This window comes from Bos javanicus, chromosome 2, assembly GCF_032452875.1.
Source record: "Bos javanicus breed banteng chromosome 2, ARS-OSU_banteng_1.0, whole genome shotgun sequence".
NCBI lineage: Eukaryota > Metazoa > Chordata > Mammalia > Artiodactyla > Bovidae > Bos > Bos javanicus.
The window spans coordinates 44,055,942-44,076,241 of NC_083869.1; the positions used below are offsets into that span (position 1 = coordinate 44,055,942).

Sequence of the window (20,300 nt, forward strand, 5' to 3'; positions counted from 1 at the left end):
CTCTTTTATGGGATTTTTGTCTCACTTACTGAGCTGTCTCACTTCAGGGAATAGAACCCGGGGTGACAGTACCCTGGGTTCTGTTCCCTGGCTGCTCAGGACAGAAGGCTGACTTTCTGTGAGAAAGTTCTGTGAAAGCTGCTCAGAGCATGCTTTATCTGCAGTTGCCCCTGGAGCCAAGCTATTAAAAAAGCAAAAAATTTATCCCAGGCTAGTCTTGTTTTCCAAATTTTAATTTTTCTCTCAAATTTGCTGCCTTTTGTTCATTCTGCAGAGCTCTCAGTAGCTAGTTTTTATATTCTGTTATTTGGTTGGAGTTTCAGTCTATTAGGAGTTTATTCCTCAGTGCTGGGAGAGAAACTTTTCCACGTCTTAAGTTACCAAATCATGTTTTAGGAAGAAATGTTAGCCAAAGCGACTCAAAATTTAGTGATGGCTGACATAGTAAAATATGCCCTGGCACCCCACTACAAATTTATTGATGAGGGTTAATAGGGCTTTTGCCCTCCATTGTAGCAATGCCACAGCTGGCCAACCCACCCACTGTCTTTTTAGGGTTGTTCCTAAAGGCAAGGACAACTGTGAATAAACTGGGGCTGGTTTTGTCCTAAGCCTTTCAGATGTCCTTCACAACACAGTTTATTGTAAATCACTGACTTTCAGTATGGAGAACTAATTTCTTAGAGACAGCCCAGAAACTCTGGCTTTTTCATGGTCATCATGGTCACTGGCGGATTTATAATGTTTCAGCAACAATCTCCCAGAGCAGACATCACTTTGTTAGCGCTTTCTAGGTGGCAGAGTTCATTTACCTCAGAGACCCTTCAAAAGCACTCATCGCTGTATTTTTGTTTTGAAGGATGGAAGGGTGAATTGCCTGAAGGCTGTACAAATCACTGTGGTTAATGTGTGGTAGGCTGACCCAGGCCCCTAGGAGGACAAATCGCATGTTCGAAAGCATCTAATGATACACTGTATATAGGATGTTGGACATATATTTAAATATAAAACTTGTCAAAAATATTATTTTTTTCATTCTTCTCATGTTTACAAATGAAATCATCTCAGTGAAATTTGGCAAGTCTGAAAATGTTCCAAGATCCTTAAACTGGCCTATACATCTTGTAATGACAGCTATGGGAAGAGAGAATGCTCATGACTGTAAGAAAAAGTTGTGTCCTTTAGATCTCAAATGTTGTTTTCTTTTCAACAGGTAGCTTCATGTCATGTTTAAATATTTTAAAGGAGTGTTTCTCAAAATGTGGCCCAATAACCTCTTGCATTAAAATCTCCTATGGTGTTGCTAAAAATGAGAATTCCTAACCTTACTTTAGCTCTAGAGAATGAAAAGCATGAGTAAGGAGGGCAGGAGAAATGGGCCCTTCAATTTGCATATTTGTCAAGCTTCCCAGGTGAATCTCATGCATCTGAAAGAGAACAACTACATTAGATTCTTAGAAGGATATTCTTCAGCATAACCATGCCAGTAAAATGACGTAACACATTCTGAGAATTTTTTCTTTTTATCTGGTACATTCACTGTGTATCTCCTAACTACAGGAAGCCATGCTAGGTGCTGGTGGGATGAGAAGATGGATAAAGCATAGTTCCTTTCCTGCTAAGGGAAGAGCAGAGAGCCCAGAATAGCTTGATTGGGGAAAAAAGTGCTGAATGTTCTAACTGAAATGTGATTTGTAATGAATGTCTCATCTTAATGAATTTTTCAAGTTGTCTGGATTATATATAAAATAGAAATCAAATTAATGAGGGACTACTCTATAGATCCATCTCAGAGACTGCTATAAAACCTGAGACCCACAAAAAGAATGGAATTCCAAAAGGTATTTCTTCTTGTTCAAAGACTAATGTATATTAAACTATATTAATATATATATACTTTTTCATATTATTTTACATTAGAGGTTTCAAAAGGTATTTTTAAAAGATTTTGATGTGCATCATTTGTAAAGGCTTTATTGAATATGTTACAATATTGTTTCCGTTTTATGTTTTGGTTTTTTGGTTGCAAGGCATGTGGGGTCTTAGCTCCCTGGCCAGGGATGGAACATACAGCCCTTACATTGGAAGGTGAAGTTTTAACCACTGGACTGCCAGGGAAGTCCCATTTAAAAGGTATTTTAAAACAAGTTTCCTCAGTGTCTCAGCCAGGTTCTAAGAAGCAGAGCCTGAGACAGAGATTCATTCAACTGGTTGATTGAGAAAACGCTCTCCTGAGACACTATAAAGCAGTGAGGGTAGTAGGAGAGGACAGGAGAAGAAGTCACACAAACATGTAGCTCGGGAAGAGGTCTAGCCCCAGCCTCTCCTGCCCCTCCATAAAGTACTCGAGCAAAAGTGCGTGTGGGGCACAGCGGCCTTCTGCACACCTGCATAGCTACTGATGACCAGGAGCCACCACAGCAGCCTCCCAGGCCTCCTCATCATCTCCTGTCAGCCAAGGGCAAGCCTTCCCCAAAAGGTGCAGCTGTGAGCTGCTGCTGCTGCTGCTGCTAAGTTGCTTCAGTCTTGTCCCACTCTGTGCGACCCCATAGACGGCAGCCCACCAGGTTCCCCCGTCCCTGAGATTCTCCAGGCAAGAACACTGGAGTGGGTTGCCATTTCCTTTTCCAATGTGTGAAAGTGAAAAGTGAAAGTGAAGTCGTTCAGTCGTGTCCTACTCAGCGACCCCATGGACTGCAGCCTACCAGGCTCCTCCATCCATGGGATTTTCCAGGTAAGAGTACTGGAGTGGGGTGCCATTGCCTTCTCTGCAACTGTGAGCTAGTAGCAGCCAACATTTGAGTTGGCTAGGGATGGGTACACTGCCCAGTAAGGAGATCAGGGAGGATACCAAAAGCATATGTCTTACTCCCTCAATGCCTGAAATGATTCTTCCTCTATGCTACACTGATTCTGCTATTCAGGCTCTGCAGTCAGACTGCCTGGGTTGAAAGCTCATTTTTTATTTTCCATCTTACAGTAGCCTCTTTGTGCCTCAGTATTCTCATCTTCGAGCTTCTCTGATGGCTTGGACGGTAAAGAATCCGTCTTTACCAAGATGGTAAAGAGTCCTGTTACCTGCAGGAGACATTGGTTTGATCCCTGGGTCAGGAAGATCCCTTGGAAAAGGAAATTGCAACCCACTCCAGTATGTCATGCCTGGAGAATGCCATGGACAGAGGTAGCCTGGTGGGCTACAGTCCATAGGGTCGCAAAGAGTCAGACATTACTGGGTGACTAAGCTTGCATGCACGCATTCCCATCTTTAAAATGCAATTTATAAAGTGAACTACTAGAAGACTGAGAGGAGATAATAGATAACCCTCACCAAGTATTCTGCACAGTGCCTGGCATACAGTAAGCACGCAATATATTTTAGCAACACTAGATATTATTTTCATTCCAGGTTCTTAAGACCCTTAAGGTAATTCATGAAAAAATATTTTGTTTTCATGGTCCTGTATGTACAGCTGGGAAGCCATCTTAACCTTTAACTTGGCTGAGTCCTATCTGAAAGATTATTATGAAAAAAATATTAACACCTCATGAATGTCATATAAAAACAATGTCAACTACAAGATTACAGTGGAGTACTTAGGAACTATATTTTCCTTTCTTTGGCTCTAACTCAATATCACAACATGATTTATACTTACAGATAGACTAGGTGTATATAGTCCATAAATTAAAAAATTGGTATCTAGAGACTAGATAATGAAAGAGATGTATTTCTCATTTGTCTTTGTTTAAACCTCTAGATCTTTTTATGAACACAAAAGTCATGAACATTTTAATGGGGGCACAAATAGGGAACACATGTGATGAGTGTTAGAGTGGTAAAATCATTCATTTGTTACACTTAGGGTTTCATTTTGATATTTCTCTAATAAGTGAAATGCCAGGTTCTGCTAATGTGCTAATGAATCTGGGGAAAAAAAGGTTATTTCATATTAAGTGGAATATGGAAGATTTTACTTTATGACTAAAGGTTAGTCCTAAAATAATAATTTGGTAGTAGATTAAGACTACCATACAGGGTATTTAAAAGAATAGATCAATTTATTTGATTTTGTGTGATAATAGTTTCAGCACCTAAGTTTTGACTCTTAGACCATGGGGATGTTTTTGGAAGAACATTGTCCTCTATTTTCTCCTAACAGCTCATTGTGGATAGATTATTTACAACTTGATTTTAATTTTCTTTGGAACCACTTAACTTTGAGCTTGAGGTTTTAAAAAGTATATTGTGAATTCCCTGGTGGTCCAGTGGTTAGAACTCAGCACTTTCTCTAAGAGGGCCTGGGTTCAATGCCTGGATGGGACCAATAAATTAAAAAATAGATAAAAGTATCTCAACTTTATTGTCCACAGTATTAAGTATATTTTGTCAAATGAGGCTCATTGTCTTAAATGTATCTCTTATAAACTACAAAGAAATCTTACCCACTTGTAATATATAAATATTTAGTTAAGAGGTGTATAATCACTTTGTTGATCTCCTTCATGGTTTTATATGCTATTTATTTTTTAAAATGAAGATTATAATGCTTGATTTTACTGATTTTTTATAGGCAAATGAAATAATGCAAGACTGTTGAAAAATAATTCCAAATACATATGAACTACAGTTTATGACCTCTGATCATATTCCTTCTTAACACCTATCTTTCTTTAGTTACTTTAGTTTAGTTAGTTTCTTTCTTTAGCCCTACTCATTTGGCTGGTTTTCAGACAGCAGACCTCTTTTAGTTTATCATTCTATCACTCTGGAGATTGCTTTCTGGATATTTTCAAGTCATTATTTTCATGAAGTACCATATAATTAGAGCCATAAAATGTATTTCCACAGCTTTTAAAGTACAGTTTTATTTTTTTAAAAAAAGTAAGTAAATGTTTTTCCACATTCTTTCTTTTTTTTTTGGCCTCACTGTGCGGCTTATGAGATATTAGTTCCCTGACCAAGGATTGCACCGGTGTCCCTTGCAGTGGAAGCAGAGTCCTAACCACTAGATAATCATGGAATTCCCTTCTTATTTCTAAATGTATTCTCTATTTAAAAATCTTAAATACATTAAAAAGTGGAGGGTTATCCACCACTACTAAATTTGCTTGTCATGTAAGCTCAGCAACGTCACTTGCTATTTAGGAAACTTCTATTTATTATTCAACTTATTAAATAAAGCAATTTAGCCTACTAGAGCGATAGACAGAAATAGTAAAATTTTTTGAGGAGGGAGCTTCAAAGAATTCCTCAGTCAATTCTTGCCACTGTTCTTTTCCTATAGCGATTGTACTGGTATCTCTCGAATGGAGACCTACGCTTGGATGTGCCCTCCTATGTTATACTGACCCTATGATAATTACAACGTCTTTCCTTATTTTTCTAAGTTGGGGCCATTATCTTTATAGAATTCCCTTTTACTTCTAGTCCAATGACTTCAACTACTGAGATAATATACATTGTTTTAAATGTGCTAGTTCACACCTACATTCATACATTTGCCCTGCATTTCCCTCTCATATTAAGTGGGGGGCTTGATGACCCAGGCTGACTTAATATATGAGGGTAACAGAATTTGATGTCCAGGAAGATCTGAAACACAGAACAGTCAGCAAAGCTGGAGTAAGCCTGGTGGAGAGTTGAACTGGCATGAGTGTTGAATTTGCTTGTTGCTAACTGTAGGGGTAGTTAGACGGGACACAGCAGAGAATGCTGGGAATGAGACATACATAGGAATTAGAGACACTGAGTGCTGCAAGCGGGTTCACAAAAGAAAGTAGGAGGGAGACGCCAAGAAAGATTCCTCAAGGGGCTTAAGGATTGCCACAGGGCTTCTAGCAGGGTATCTGAGGCCCTGTGGGTGGAATCGAGACGTTCAGGAGACTGATACTATTCAGGTGCATTTGTTCAGCCAACAGTTGTCTGCACATCTGTGGAGCCAGGCTCAGGTAATTCTGGATTGGCCAAAAAATTCATTTGGGTTGTACCACTGCATCATATACAAAAACCCGAATGAGCTTTTGGGCCAACCCATTATAATGACTACTAAGGTGTCGCTCTTAGCACATTACGGAGGTATTATTTGATATTACTATATCTTTTTTGGTAGCAAACAAAAGAGTGTTTTTAGGACACCTTGTCTCTATGGTTAATCTAAGATCTATAAAATATCTTTTTAAAAACATGAATATATTTGTGGACAACATGATGAATCCCTGCAACAAATGTGGTTTCTTGTTCTTTATATAAATCTTTGAAATGTCCTTGAATTGACAATTGCCCTTGACTAGAAAGAACAGATTTTGACTAAAGTAAGAACAAGATAAGACTTTTGGGAAAAAGTAACCAAGCTGCATGCACACTGAGTTAGAAGGCATGCATTAATTATGCCCAAGAAAGAGATAGAATTTTGAGGTTGGTTTGAAGCCATAATTGTGAAGTTGGTTTCCTAAAACTATTGGTTCATGCTCAATATCCTCAAGAATTATTGAAAACCGAAAATGAAAATATAATCCTACCTGATATATCTCTGCTTGGAATATTTCACTTCAAAGACTGCAGTGTTTGTAGAAAGGATAAAAAAAGGGAACCCAAACTTGACAGGAGACAAAGGCAGTTTTATTAAAGAAAAAAATTTCTTCTTTATTTTAGAAAAAGATTTAAAAATATAGGAGCTTAGGAGCATATAATAATAAATTTAGAATAAATTCTGAATACTAAAATTAGGCTGGGCTTTCGAATCTGCCTGCAATGCAGGAGCCACCGGAGATGCAGGTTCAATCCCTAGGTTGGGAAGATCCCGGGAGGAGGGCATGGCAACCCACTCCAGTATTCTTGCCTGGAGAATCCCATGGACACAGGAACCTGGCGGGCGACAGTCCATGGGACTGCAAAGAGTTGGACACTACTGAAATGACTTAGCACGCATGCATTAAAATTAGGTTGCACCCTTTAAAGCTAAAAGAGGTATATCTTAGAATAACTAAAAATGACTACTCCATAGCATGCATAAACTGTGGCTGTATATTGCCTGAAAGCAACGTTTTAAATTTCAAATGTGTGTTGAGCTTTTATCTGTCTTTTGTGCTCATTCCAAATAACTGCTCTTCTGACTGTACCTCTGCAGAGATTCATGGAGTTATGGTCATTGTGGGCATAACAAACATGGTTAAATGACTGGCACAAATGAAATTATGTATTAATAAATACTATCTTTACAGTAAAACTAAAATGGGGATAATTTATTGTATTCTCCTGATGAAAAATAAGTAAATAATTTTTAAAAGCATATGCTGGTTTATTGACATTCATTGGCAAAATGAATTCGTCAACAAATACTTTTTATTAAACTCAATGTAGGATGTATACAAATTTGGTTTATTATAATGCGGTATTATTCATATGACTTTTTAAGATAGATAGAAACAGCAATGTTTGATTGGCCAACTGAGTCCCTGAAATTGGTTTCAACATTAGCTTCTGTATTTTGTAGTTAAGGCCAGTCCTGTTGCTAGGAAGTGAAGCAATGCTGCCACCTACTGTGCAGTGCTTGGTAACGACGATGATTAAGGGAAAAATAAATAATTCTCAGAGGGGAGACAGCGGAGCCTGGTAGGCTGCAGTCCATGGGGTTTCGAAGAGTCGGACACGACTGAGCGACTTCACTTTCACTTTTCACTTTAATGCATTGGAGAAGGAAATGGCAACCCACTCCAGTGTTCTTGCCTGGAGAATCCCAGGGACGGGGGAGCCTGGTGGACTGCCATCTGTGGGGTCGCACAGAGTCGGACACGACTGAAGCAACTTAGTAGTAGTAGTAGTAGTAGTAGTAGTAGTAGTAGTAGTAGTGGTAGTAGTAGTAAGTGAATTATGAAGTAGAAATTAAGCTAATTTTTGGTGTAATTACATTATGTTGTTGTTTAGTTGCTAAGTCGTGTCTGACTCTTGCGACCTATGGGCTATATCCCACCAGGCTCCTCTGTCCGTGGGATTTCCCAGGCAAGAATGCTGGAGTGGGTTACCATTTCCTTCTTTCCAACCCAGGGATTGAACTGGTGTCTCCTACATTGGCAGGTGGATTATTTACCACTGAGCCACCAGGGAAGCACATAATTACATTATCAGTTCAGTTCAGTTCAGTCTCTCAGTCGTGTCCAACTCTTTGCGACCCCATGAATCGCAGCACGCCAGGCCTCCCTGTCCATCACAAACTCCCGGAGTTCACTCAGACTCACGTCCATCGAGTCAGTGATGCCATCCAGCCATCTCATCCTCTGTCGTCCCCTTTTCCTCCTGCCCCTAATCCCTCCCAGCATCAGAGTCTTTTCCAATGAGTCAACTCTTTGCATGAGGTGGCCAAAGTACTGGAGTTTCAGCTTCAGCATCATTCCCTCCAAAGAAATCCCAGGGCTGATCTCCTTCAGAATGGACTGGTTGGATCTCCTTGCAGTCCAAGGGACTCTCAAGAGTCTTCTCCAACACCACAGTTTAAAAGCATCAATTCTTTGGTGCTCAGCCTTCTTCACAGTCCAACTCTCACATCCATACATGACCACAGGAAAAACCATAGCCTTGACTAGACAGACCTTTGTTGGCAAAGTAATGTCTCTGCTTTTGAATATGCTATCTAGGTTGGTCATAACTTTCCTTCCAAGGAGTAAGCGTCTTTTAATTTCATGGCTGCAATCATCATCTGCAGTGATTTTGGAGCCCCCAAAAATAAAGTCTGACACTGTTTCCACTGTTTCCCCATCTATTTCCCATGAAGTGATGGGACCAGATGCCATGATCTTCGTTTTCTGAATGTTGAGCTTTAAGCCAACTTTTTCACTCTTCACTTTCACTTTCATCAAGAGGCTGTTTAGTTCCTCTTCACTTTCTGCCATAAGGGTGGTGTCATCTGTATATCTGAGGTAATTGATATTTCTCCCGACAATCTTGATTCCAGCTTGTGTTTCTTCCAGTCCAGCGTTTCTCATGATGTACTCTGCATATAGGTTAAATAAACAGGGTGACAATATACAGCCTTGACGTACTCCTTTTCCTATTTGGAACCAGTCTGTTGTTCCATGTCCAGTTCTAACTGTTGCTTCCTGACCTGCATACAGATTTCTCCTTCAATTGTATTTTCAGTAAACAGGGTTACTGAATAGAATCAACCAGTTCTGCTGGGAGTCCTATGAAGCTAGGCCTTGCGGCCATGGGCTTTTAAGATAAACCTCCTCTCAGTATTTTTCTTTAAAAAACATACACATGTGCACACATAGAATTTTGTGAATTCATACATCTTTTTTCCTTCTCCAACCCTTTTAGTTGATCTTTTAAGCATGATCTTTTAGAGTATTCTTTACTTTTTCCATGTTATTTTTTTCTTTTTTTAAGCTTAACAAATTTTTTCTGTGACATATTTTTTATTTTTAAATTTATTTATTTATTTATAGTTGAGCCATGTTTTATTTTTCATAAACTGATTTGCAAAATGATTTTTTTCTATACTGTCCACAAATAGTTTCCTGTTCAATTTTGCTAAGGATTCAACCTATCTGATTTGTGAAAGTTTAGTTCAAGATAAAATTTCTCAATTAGAATCAGAAGCATTCCAAACACCAAATTTGTTAGGTTGCTGCTGCTGCTGCTAAGTCGAATCAGTCATGTGCGACCCCATAGACGGCAGCCCACCAAGCTCTCCCATCCCTGGGATTCTCCAGGCAAGAACACTGGAGTGGGTCACCATTTCCTTCTCCAATGCATGAAAGTGAAACGTGAAAGTGAAGTTGCTCAATCGTGTCCAACCCTCAACGACCCCATGGACTGCAGCCTACCAGGCTCCTCTGTCCATGGGATTTTCCAGGCAAGAGTACTGGAGTGGGGTGCCAGTGCCTTCTATCCTCAAGTAAGCAATTAAAATGTTTTACATAGCCATATACCAAAATACCAGTGGTCTATATTCCACCATCACTTGGTATTTCCCTGCTTTTTCCAATGTATTCTCCTCCATTAATCGATCATTTTCATAAATCACTCTCTCCTTCTGAATATAACTTATTTGAGGGCAGCTTTATATCATTTTCATGCCCCCATCATCAACTCTTGCCTGTGCCACTGGTTTTTGAAAACAGGAGACACCCAACGTTTACTAAATTAAATAGGAAAACTGTAATGTACCTGAAAAAAATGCTTTTAGTCACTGTGCAGGAGTGGGGAGGAAAAAGGAACCACAAACTTAGAAAAGGTTAAGTATTTTATTGGATATTTGGGCATTTCTTTCAGCCAACTTGGTGGTGGGAACTGGAATGTGAGTGGAATGAGTCCCAGAAGTAAAGGACAAGTAATCAATCAAACACAGAGTTACTCAGCGGCTCAAAGTGTCAGAGAATGCATGGCTTATAAACAACAGAATCTTATTTCTCACAGCTCAGGAGGCTGGAATTCTGAGATCAGGGTGCCAGTATGGTCAGGTTCTGGGGAGGGTCTTCTGGGTTTCAGACTTCTGATTTATTATACCCTTGCATGGCACAAAGAGAGTGAGCTAGGCTCTCTGGCCTCCTATTATAATGGCACTAATCTCATTAATGACAGCCACACTCTGTTGATGTAATTACCTGCCAATGGCTCCACCTCCAAATATCATCACATTGGGGGCTAGATTTCAACAGATGAATTTGGAGGAGACATACACAGTTCACAATGCAGTGTTCACATATTTTAAGTAATGGGCATTTAATTGCTGTGAAGGGGCACAGAGTCAAAAACCACACAGATCCTTATATTGTGCTCTTATGGAGTTACAACTACTACACAAGCTAGGTGAGGGGAAAATGAAGTGCAGCGTTCACCATAAGTTCAATAAATGAACCAAGTGAAAGACATGAATTGGGACCAACTAAGGAATGCTTCTTCAGAATGTGGGTGTTGAACTGGGTCTTAAATTTCCAGATATGAAAAATGAAAAGAGGTAAAAGATGAAGATGGGTGAAAGAAAGAAGCATGTATTTTTGGGAAGAGAAGTATCATGAGACATAAATAATACATACAAAAGACACCTCTATTTCCTTCAACTGATTTTCACAATGTTGACTAGTGCTAGCTCTGTCTTAAATACTAGCCACTAGCCACATGTGGCTACTCAATGTTAATTAGCTAAAATGAAATAAAATTTAAAATTCAGCATCTTTTCAAGAGATCAATAGCCACAGATGCCTAGTGGCTACTGTACTGAACAGTACAATTATAAAACACATCTATCATTGCAAAAAATTCTTTTGTAAAGGCTGTAAGTGCTACTGACCACATACTATGCAAAAAGCTCTGATGATCCCATTTAATCTTCATAGCAAACTTAAGAAGCATATATTCACAAATAAGAAATCTGAGTTCCTAGAACTTAAGTATTTTTCCAAAGTCACATAGTCAGTGGCAAGGCCATGATTTGAAATTTCCTCTGACTCCAAAAACTGATGCTTTAAGCCATGGAAAATAAGGTTTACTGGATAGGGGAAAATTGAGTTATTTACCAGGGACAATGACAGCCCAGAATGAACTTTCTGTGGCAGGTAAAATCCAGAGTTTCTCATGTAAGGGAACAAAATCATAAAGCTGTTGCTTTTGGAGAATTACGTTGGTTTTGGATGCAGGGTTAGGCTAGCCCATGAGATGTCTTGAGAAGAAAAAGGCTCCCACTCTGGGAGAGATGTAGCCTGTGGGTTAAAGACTCAGTTAACAGAGCATGAAATTCATCCCAGACCCCTCCTCACTCCCCTACAATGGATGCCCTGTCTCAAAGGGAAGAATTAGAAGGCGTGGAGGAAAAGAGAGAGCCTGGGAGAGAACAGAGGTGATGTCAGGGAGAGGGAGCGAGTGGACAGCAACAATTTTTAAGAAAGAAGTGAAACAACTGTGTTTTTAAAAATTGGAAAAATAAAAGCAGAGTTAGAGCTTCTTCAAAGGTTTCTAGTATGTTGGTCCAAAATATCATGCTTGTGACAGAAAAGAGGCAGACAAAAGCCAATTTCCACTTTCTAGTCCAGAATCTAAGGATCTTAGGAGTTGTCACCCTGGTCCACATAACAGGAAGAAAATCACTGAACTTAAAATCAACAACTCTTCTTAGGTCCATCAGAGAACTGAAGTCACAGGGCAAACTGCTGCCCTAAAGTTGGAAAGACAGGCAGACATAGAGAATCACAACTTAACTAGAGCAGAAGGCCCTGCCACAACCAGTGCTGAGGTAGGAAAACCTGAACTGTAATTGATGAACTGCTGGAGGCTTGCCGCAGACAAGCGTGAGAGTTAAACACTCCAGGAGGACCCAGTAATAGGGAGGCGCCCACATTTTTGTAACCTTTAGCCCTAGGAGCCCTATCAGATTCCCATAATGAAAATCAGAGAAAATCCCCTTTTGCTTCTGACAGAGGGAGGGGGAAAAGTAACCATATTGAAGTAAGCTCAAAGCATTCTGTTCTTCTTAAGGAAGTCTGACCTCAAAAGAAACTATTTTACCAGATTCTAACCAACTAGGGGTTTATCAGAGCCTAAGAAAGCTATGAAAAACCTAGACAGTGTATTAAAAAGCAGAGACATCATTTTGTCAACAAAGGTCTGTATAATGAAAGCTACAGCTTTTCCAGTAGTCATGTATGGATGTGAGAGTTGGACCATAAAGAAGGCTGAGTGCCGAAGAATTGATGCTTTTGAACTGTAGTCCTGGAGAAGACTCTTGAGAGTCCCTTGGACAACAAGGAAATCAAACCAATCAATCCTAAAGGAAATCAACGCTGAATATTCATTAGAAGGACTGATACTGAAGCTCCAATACTTTGGCCACCTGATGTGAAAAGCTGACTCATTGGAAAAGACCCCGATGCTGGGAAAGATTGAGGACACGAGGAGAACAGGGTGACAGAATGAGATGGTGGGATGGCATTGCTGACTCAATGGACATGAGTTTGAGCAAACTCTGGGAGATAGTGAAAGACAGGGAAGCCTGGGATGCTGCAGTCCATGGGGTCGCAAGAGTCGGATATGATTTAGTGACTGAACAACCACCACCACCCACTTGGCAGAAGGGAACCCCCCAGCTCCAGCCCCGCCCCTAGCCTTCCTGTCTCACCTAAGAGAAGAGGTAAACCTGAGAAGCACTCTTTACCTAGTCCCAGCCCAGACACACAAGCTCAGTGAAGACTGAGACTCAATTATAGCACCTTAGAATACATCCCCTCCCCCAACACCTCACCACATCAACAGGGCTACTGTGATGAGGACTACAAGTGAAAGCTACATATCTCAGATTGTGTTTAAGTCTCTCAGGAACCCAAAGACAACAGGACAGACAAAAACAAGAACACCAGAGGAAATTAAGTCTCTGACACCTACAGCTACAGCAAATGGTAAACACAGCCTAACATTTAGCTAGATAAACAATTGTCAGAACTAGACTCAGATCTGTCAGGGATGTCAGAATTATCACATCAGTAATTTGGATGAACTATGATTAACATGCTAAGGCACTAATGGGAAAAGTGGACAGCATACAAGAACAGGTGAGTAATTTAGGCAGAGAAATGGAAATTCTAAGAAGGAATGAAAAGGAAACACAGAAATCAAATAAAAATGTGAGTGCGTGCCCAGTCATATCTGACTCTCTGCAACTTCATGGACTGTAGCCCACCAGGCTCCTCTATCCATGGGATTGTTCAGGCAAGAATAGCCCACCAACCTTCTCTATCCATGGGATTGTTCAGGCAAGAATACTGGAGCATGTTGCCATTTTCTCCTCCAGAAGACCTTCCCAACCCAGGGAACAAGGCCCCGTCTCCTGCATTGGCAGGATTCTTTACCAGTGAGCCACCTGGGAAGCCCAGAAATCAGACATACTATAATGGAAATGAAGAATGTCTTTAATGTGCTTATAAGTAGACTGGACATGGTCAAAGAATCTGTGAGTTTGAAGAAATGTTTAACATCCGTGCCATGTCTAAGTCTAGTTCTGATGTTGTTCTTCAAACTGTTTTGTTTTGGCTTTTTGTCTTCTAATATGCCTTGTGAATTTTGGTCAAAAGCCAGACATGACATACTGGGTAAAATAAACTGAGAACAGGGCTTTTTCGTGAGGTTTTATGTTTACCTGGCTAGGGGTTAGGTTGTGCTCCACACAAGACTTACTGTATCAGAAACTCTGCAGGAGGCTCCAGAAATCTGTGTTTTTAACAAGCTCTCCAAGTAGTTCTGATGCCAAATGTTGAGAACTACTTCTGTAACTTCACAATTACGAAGATCATGGTAAACTGGATTTGGGTACAGGTAGAAGGGCATGCACTGGCTTCTAACATTTGAAAGAGGTGAAAAGTATGAAAGAAGCTCTAACATTTGAAAGAGGTGAAAAGTATGAAAGAAGCTCTAACATTTGAAAGAGGTGAAAAGTATGAAAGTGTCAGTTGCTCAGTCATGTCTGAGGGTTCATGACCCTGTGGAGTGTAGTCCCTGTCCTTGGAATTCTCTAGGAAAGAATTCTCTAGGAATGGGCAGCCATTCCCTTTTCCAGGGGATCTTCCCAACTCATGATTGAACTTGGGTCTCCCACACAGCAGGCAGGTTCTTTATCATCTGAGCCAACAGGGAAGCCCTTGAGAGAGGTGAAGAGAATTATAAAAACTGTGGAACTAGCTGGCTGTTGTTAATTATTGTTACAGTGCTACAGGGAGGAAATGACAAGCTCAGGTTAGGCAGCTCTCTACTCAAGGCACATCATGAAAGCTAGGAATCTTCTATGGAAGCCTTTAGAGAGAGTGTCAGAACCAGCTTGTCTTTGAGAAATATTTGATTCTAAGACTACCGCAGAGAACATACAAGATTAGCCTAGAGCATCTTGTAGCACCAGAAAGTAAAGAAATGCTCAAAAAAAAAAAAAAATAGTGACACATCAGAGGGACATAGAAGTCAACTAAAAGAGCTCCCAACGACCAAAGCTGGAACACTTTAAGCAAAAACAAACACAACGGCAACAAAACGTATTGCTGGATTATAACCCAAAGTATAAGATAAATATACATGAGTTCATATTGATAGAAACAATTTAATAAATAGGTAAATATGAGAGAAGAGATGAATTTTCCTTATAGGAGAATTCCAATAATGTGCTTATTACAAACTCCCCTCTACAGAAGGTGAAGTTTATGGCCCTCACTTTCCCTTGAGGGTGGACTAGACTCTGTGACCTGCTTCCTAAGAACAGAGTAGGGAAAGGGAAAAATATTAACTTTGAAGTGGAGAAATTTGGCAAATGCTGCATTTACCAAGTGCTAAAAGTTGCCATCACCAGACATCATGTACTCATTACAGTAATGTGATGAGGACACTCCGCCTTTGTGATTTTCTTTCCAAAATCCCACAACACTCATCTAAGCATGAGAAAGACATTAGACAAACTTAGATTCAGGGATAGTTTACAGGATATCCGGTCAGCACTTCTCAAGACTGCTAAGGTTGTGAAAAGCAGGGAAAGACCGAGAGACTGTCAAAAATCTGAGGAGACTAGGGGAGGTATGACAACTTACATGAATTGTGAAACTCCTGTTTGCAGAAAAGGGTTAGCCTAGCAGGTCTGAGACTGCAATCCTTAGAAAGGCCTGCTTGTCAGGCCATTATATAAAGTAAATCAACAACAAGGATTTATTGTATAGTGCAAGTAACCATAATCAATATCTTGTCATAAACTATACTAACGGAAAAGAGTCTGAAGCTGTACACCCAAGACTAACACAGTATTGTAAGTCAATTAGAGTTACATTTTTAAAAAGCAACTAGAGATTATCATATTAAGTGAAATAAATCAGAAAAGAAAGGCAAATATTGATATCACTTACACGTGGAGTCTAAAATATGACATAAATGAATCTATGAAACAGAAACAGAATCAGGGACATAGAGAATAGACTGGTAGTTGCCACAGGGGAATAGGGTGGAAGTGGGTTGAATTGAGAGTTGGGGGGTAGCAGATGCAAACTGGTACATATAGAATGGATAAATAGCAAGGTCTATTGTATAGCCAGGGAACTATATTCTATATCCTGTGATAAACCACAAAGAAAAAGACAATGAAAAAGAATGTATGTGTGTGTGTATAAAACTGAGTCACTTTGCTGTACAGCAGTAACCAACATGACATTGTAATTCAACTATAGTTCAATAAAAAATAAATTTAAAAAAGGGAAAATCCTGCTTGCAAGGTTGACCCTTGATTGGTATCTGGGAACTTAGATTTGGGGAAAGTTGCCACAATATCCCTGATAAGGATGACTCCTGGTGCCTGAAGTGTTTGTACAAACAATATGGTTTATGCTGAACATCTGCTTTCCTTCTGAGAGTCTGGAAGTATGGGTGGGTGTTAGGTAGAAGGTGACTATGTGACTAGCCCCCAATAAAAAAACCCTGGGCATTGAATTTGCAATGAGCTTACCTGGCAGATGACATTTCACACAAGTTTTGGGTTGATTTAGGCAAGTCCTGTGTGCCGCCCCTGAGAGAGGACTCTTGGAAGCCCATACTCCAGACTTTACCCTATGTACCTTTACCCTTTGCTTATTCTGTTTTATATCCTCTAGTTGTAAAAAAAAAAAAAATACAGTCATGAAGGTGACTATATGCTGAATCCTATGAGTCCCAATGAATCATTAAACCTGGTGGTGATGTTGGGGACATCTGGCACACCAGAATTGGATTCTGGAAAAAAAAAAAAAAGAGGCCATTAATGTAAACGTTGGTAAAATCCCAACAAATCTGGGGTTCAGTTAATAGTAATGAGCTAATGTTAGTTTCTTAGTTTTGACAGATTTACTATGGAAATGTAAGATGTTAACCACAGGAGAAAGGAGCGAGGAATAAATGAAACCTCTCTGTACTATCTTTGTAACTTTCTTGTAAATCTAAAATTATTTGAAAATAAAAATTTTATTTCAAAAATACTCAAACCCACAGATTGAACCCGCATCTCCTGCATTGGCAGGCAGGATCTTTATCACTGAGCCACCTGGGATGCAATTGTGAGAGTGTGTTTAGTTGCTCAATTTTGTCCAACTCTGCGACACCATGGGCTGTAGCCTGCCAGGTTTCTCTGTCCATGGGGATGCTCCAGGCAAGAATACTAGAATGGATTGCCATGCTCTCCATCAGCAGATCTTCCCAACCCAGGGATCAAACTGTGGTCTTCCACATTGCAGGCGGATTCTTTTCCAACTGAGCCACCAGGGAGGCCCAATTGTGAGAGTAGCAGAACTTAAAAGAAGGTTGAATTCACGACCCATAGCAGAGTGTAGACTAAAGTCAGGGCCCTGCAGGGGAAAGGATGAGACCCCGAGATCTAGGATGATGGGGATATCTAGGATGAGACCCTGAGATCTAGGATGATGGGGATATCTAGGATGAGACCCTGAGATCTAGGATGATGGGGATATCTGGGTGGATACTCTGTAAACTCTGAGCTGATAGATTACCTCAGTATCCTGGACCCACACAAGTGGTGTGCTTGACCCTTCTAGAGTACAGTGGCTTCCGTAGCCTGAAGACCATGGAGAAGCTCCATCTGAGGAAGATGCCTTCCAAGATGTGAGCTTCCCTTCTCAAGATTTCCCTTTTTGATCCAGAACCAATCAAATCCCTGCTTTCTTTGGTTACCTCAATCCTTATTTTCTGAAGTACTGAAAAGAGGTCATGTTCCTTACTCTTTTGCAAGGGAGGGGAAAAAAAAAAAAAAAGATTTCCCACAACCCCTTTTAGTGTTTCTAGACCAATAACTAGCATCAAGTTTCAAGTGCCTCTCTTCTTCATGGCCTGACTGGGGAAGCACTGACTCTTTTGTAAAATAAAAAGAGTTATTCACCAAATTTGTACTGGCGGAGTTGGAACATACCTGGGGATAGATTTTGTTATGTTCAGAGAAAGTGGTGTGAATTAAAAATATAGATTTGTAGAGTGTAAACCTAAAATAACAGCAACAGTTAACAAAAAACCCTAGACTGAATTCATCTGAAATTGATGAGATTATTTTGTTATCAGGGAGACTAGGGCTCAAAAGAGGTTGTACTACAGAAATTTTGCACACCTGTACTTGTGGACTGCCAATGACATATCTTTTAATTCTTCATTAACTTCATTAGGTGAAGTAACAATGAGCTATCTTTGTATCTCCCTGTTTCTAATACAGGGTCTGGATCTTAGTGACTATTAGGTATTTTTTAAATTGGATTCACCAAGAGACTGGAGTTACTTGGCACAGAAAAGTAAATACCTAGAGATTCTTGAGCATATTTGCTATTAAGATGTGGAAGAGTTAAGGAATCTCTTTAAAATGTGAATACTTTCCAAAGGTGAATTCTCAGCCCTTTGCTCTTATCTCAATACAATCTCCTCTACAACATCTCTTCTTCAAGTACCTCCTAAACTAGCTGTCTGGCCTGCTTCTTAACGTATATCATGCACACTGCAGTCAGGTTAGTATCTGGAAACTTTTTGTGTACTCCTCTGCTGCTCAAAATCTTTAAACAATCGATGATCCAGTGCCTTCAGTGATAAAATTAAAAATTCTTAACTTGCTCCTTAAGGCTCTTTCCTGTTTCCTCTTATGTCTGTCTAGCCTCATTTTCCATTCCAACACTGTCTTAATCCCAAATTCACCTAGAAAATCTCCAGATATATTTTGAACATCCTAGGTTCAATGTTTTTTGAAAATCAGCTTCTCTTCACCTGAAAATGTTTCCTCCTTGTTAACCTCTTTATGATACAAAATGCAACCACTTTTCTGAACTATGCCATGTATAAAGGTTCTCTCATCTTTGTTTCAAATCTTTATACCAGAGGTTGTAAAATGGTTTTGTTTGGCCCGTTGTTAAAATGCTGAAGTCATTTTTAGGATTAAAAAAAATAATCATTGATAAATTGGAAGCTCTGGTAGGGTTCACACTTCAACTAATGGTTTAAGTTTACTGGTAGTTGCCAAGTACTGTTTAGTTGCATTTGAAAGGTATTTATTGAGCTTTATTTGAAAGGTATTTATTAGGTGCTGGACACTGTTTTAAATGCTGGGGATACAGCAGGGAACAAAATCATGGAGTTTATATTCTAAAGTGAGAGAAAACATAGTAAGTAAATTATATATTGTTATTATTGTTTAGTTTCTTGGTCCTTTCCAACTCTGAGACCCCATGGACTATAGCTTGTTAGGCTCCTCTGTTCATATCTCCCAGGATACTGAAGTGAATTGCCATTTCCTCCTCCAGAGGATTTTCCCAACCCAGGGATGGAACCCACATTTCTCCCGTATTCCAGGCGGGTTCTTAACTGCTGAGCCACTGGGGAAGTCCCAAGACATACTAGGGATTTTTTTTATATATTAAGAATTTATTGGCCCTAATATATTATGATATATATTATTTTGAACTGTGGTGTTGGAGAAGACGCTTGAGAGTCCCTTGAACTGCAAGGAGTTCCACCCAGTCCATCCTAAAGGAAATCAGTCCTGAATATTCACTGGAAGGACTGATGCTGAAGTTGAAACTCCAATACTTGACTACCTGATGCCAAGAACTGACTCATTGGAAAAGACCTTGACGCTGGGAAAGACTGAAGGCAGGAGGAGAAAGGGACGACAGAGCAAGAGATGACTGGATGGCATCACCGACTCCAAGGACATGAGTTTGAGTAAACTCCGGGAGTTGGTGATTAAGGGAAGCCTGGAGTGCTGCAGTTCATGGGGTCGCAAAGAGTCGGACACGACTGAGCGACTGATCTAAATTGAGTCCAGCAGTATTCTCATGGCGAGACCACGATGGAAAGCGAAAAGACAGGAGTCGGCACAGAGCCATTGTTACTTCGGCCGCTGCTTCTAGGGTGGTTATTCCCGCGGAGTTTAGGCGCCGGAGGAGAGTGCCACCCTGCAAGCGCCATGGGCGGAACCAAACCCTTCGCCGACTCTCTGCGCTACCAAGGCTCCTTCCGTTTCCAAGGCAACGGGACTGTGACGCGAATGCAGCCGCGGCCCCAAGGCCGTGTGGCACCACAGCTTAGAAAGGAACCAATTTGGAGAGAGCTTGGTCGTCTGAACCCGCAGCCCTAGGCGGAGAAACCCGGACGACCATACCCTCAGAAAAGCGGCCTCCTGCAGTGCAACTTCCGGGCCTCTGGCTTCGCCCAGTCCCAGGCGCTACGACTTCCGGCCCCGAAGGTCCCCTGCTCCGTGGCTTGCCCGGGTCCTAGCCATGGACAGGTGGCCGCGGCAGCTGCCTGACCCTTATTGGAACTTCGGACCAGG

General features: G+C 40.5%; 1 long non-coding RNA gene across 1 annotated transcript; it reads right to left on the reverse strand.

Moving 5' to 3' along the window:
* Positions 1-802: 802 nt before the first annotated feature.
* On the reverse strand, positions 803-20,218 carry LOC133259963 (uncharacterized). The gene is made up of 3 exons (XR_009740632.1): positions 20,130-20,218; positions 16,455-16,717; positions 803-1,427 (listed from the first exon to the last, which is right to left on the reverse strand). It is a non-coding gene; the product is annotated as an uncharacterized LOC133259963 (long non-coding RNA).
* Positions 20,219-20,300: the final 82 nt, after the last annotated feature.